Source organism: Pundamilia nyererei, unplaced genomic scaffold (genome assembly GCF_000239375.1).
Source record: "Pundamilia nyererei isolate P.nyererei 1_Seehausen unplaced genomic scaffold, PunNye1.0 scaffold00442, whole genome shotgun sequence".
Classification (NCBI taxonomy): Eukaryota; Metazoa; Chordata; class Actinopteri; order Cichliformes; family Cichlidae; genus Pundamilia; species Pundamilia nyererei.
In genome coordinates, this window is record NW_005187843.1 from 122717 (window position 1) to 125107 (window position 2391).

The following is a 2391-nucleotide window of genomic DNA, read 5'->3' on the forward strand; positions in this document are numbered from 1 at the left end:
GACATCCGAGTCATCCATTTCCTGACCCGTCTGGCTCTGGGTTCCTCTCCACCTCCTCCTGCTCTTCTAGTGGGTCGCTGAGGTGTTCCCGAGCCAGCTGAGACCCCAGTGTGTCCTGGTCCTGTCCTGGAGTCTCTTTGAAGTTGGACATGCACAAAACATCGGACCTAGCAGGCGAATAATGGTGCGATCTGCCCTAAAGGGGTTATAGATTTAAGACTGTATGTGAAGGATGGATGCATCCACCTACACGCCTTTTCTGGTCTCGGGATCCATTATTTCAACAGTGTAATTACTATTTTTAAGAAAATATATTTTCCAGTACCTGCTTAGACCCACAGCATATTACTTCTTATATATCAGCATTAAAAATGCTCTAAAACGGTGAAAAAACAGTTGAGAAGTTTAGTTATGATTAGCTGAGGTGAGGCCTTGCAGACCACGCCCCCTACCATCACGGCTTTACAGCATCCAGATGGGTGAGTTATTAAAAGAAGATCAACACCTGCATTGTTTTAATGAATGCATCCACGCAGACCAAAACAGTGTTTCTAACAGGCTGTAAACATATTCAGAGTCCAGTGAAATAATTAGAAAACTGGAATATAGTTTGATTAAAATGTTGCACATTTGCAATTTACTGAACTACAGGAGAACTTTCAGGGGTTTAGGGTTGGGTTTGGTGATGCACATGTTAAGTGAGCAGGTTGTCATAAACTAGAAGACGCTGCCTTTCACATGGAAGATTTTCCTGCGAGTTCAAACCAACTCCTGTAGTCCTAACTCGACCATCGATGGGCTGTTCATGATCTCCTGGCTCACAGCTGAGGTGATCCTGTCAGGCGTGCTCTGGTAAAATGGGTGCAGGGAAAGTAGTTTTTATGGCTCAGTTTAGTAATACTCGTGTTGGGTGATGGAACCATATGTATGCAACCTGCAGCACATTGTTTAAGCAGATAAGAACCTGCATGAGCGGCTGAGAGCGGGTCTGAACAGAGAGAGCTGGACGAACTGGGCGAATGTCTGCAGCTTCTGCCTGCAAACACACAAACCCGCACAGTGCAAACACTGCACTGCACAAGCAGCAGTCACGGGGGCTCAAGCCCATCAGATGGGCTGTAAGTAGGTAACGTTTATTTATAAAACAGCTTTATAGGTCAGCCGTGGCAAAAAGACGACTCAGATGTAAGAAGACCTGCAGACACGAGGTGGGAGGAGCCAAAAACACAGGCAGGAAGCCTGACTTTGCAGACATGCACAGATTTAAAAACAAGAATTTAAATTTGAAATGAAAAGCACTGCAGATATTTCATATGTAGGCCACCGCTGCCCAGGTCCTAATCTGTGGAGCTGAAGTTCACTGAGGAGAAAATGCTCATCAAAGACGATCACATAAGCAAAGAGGCCGTTTGCTCCGAGGTCAGCGTGTGGATCAATCAGTTTATGAGTAATACTGAGGAACACCATCATGTACACCACCTTTCTTTTTCAAATCTACGTCTGTTTCCTGCTCACACGGCTAAACACGGTTCTCCTGGCCACCACACGGCGCTTCCTCCATGTGGGGATCCTGACTGTTGGCTCACTTTCAGAGTAGACGGTTTACTTCCCAGCAGGAGAGGATCTAATGTTTCTGGCTCTTTCACGTTTTCTAAAGACATTTCTACTTCCTATCAGACAGTGTTGTGGTTTACATATTATCTCTTCCTCACTTCCAGGAGGAGACACAGATGCCCTGGGATTGTGTCATGAAGGGCATCCGACATGAAAACCTGACAAAACAAACGTGGCGCTACCTGCTGCGGTGGCCCGTCATGAATAAGAGAGCGTCTGAAAGTCTCTTATGCTAGAACGTGACTAAAATGCATCAGGAGAGACGAGCACAGCAGTGAGGACTAATGCCCTTCACTGGTTTCCTTTTACTGGAAATTACAACCAAAAAGAGGTTGTGTGTGTGAGAGATCCCCCCCTGAAACACACACACACTTTTTGACCACTAGAACTGCTAAAAATATCTCTGGGGTGCAATCGGTTTACATCATCGACCCAGAATGCATTTCACACAGAGTAACGTGTACCAAGCGTTTGGGACGTGTAAACGAATCAGAGTGTTTGTAACAGAGGGCTTTAGTGGGGGAGGACATTTGGAGCATGGTGAGGAACGTAATGGGAAATATGTATCTTTCTAATGTTACAGGCTTTGATTTCAGGTATATGTGGAGGGTTTGATTGTAATGTCACATTTCTAACCAGCACATCATGAACTGTGAGATTTCCTGCAGACGTCTGCTCCTCTGTAACACGCCTCAGAGCCTGGGCTGCACACCCACTGTAAAATGTAATGTTTCTCATATTTCCTACTGTTACTGAAATACAGAGAAGTTGAAATGT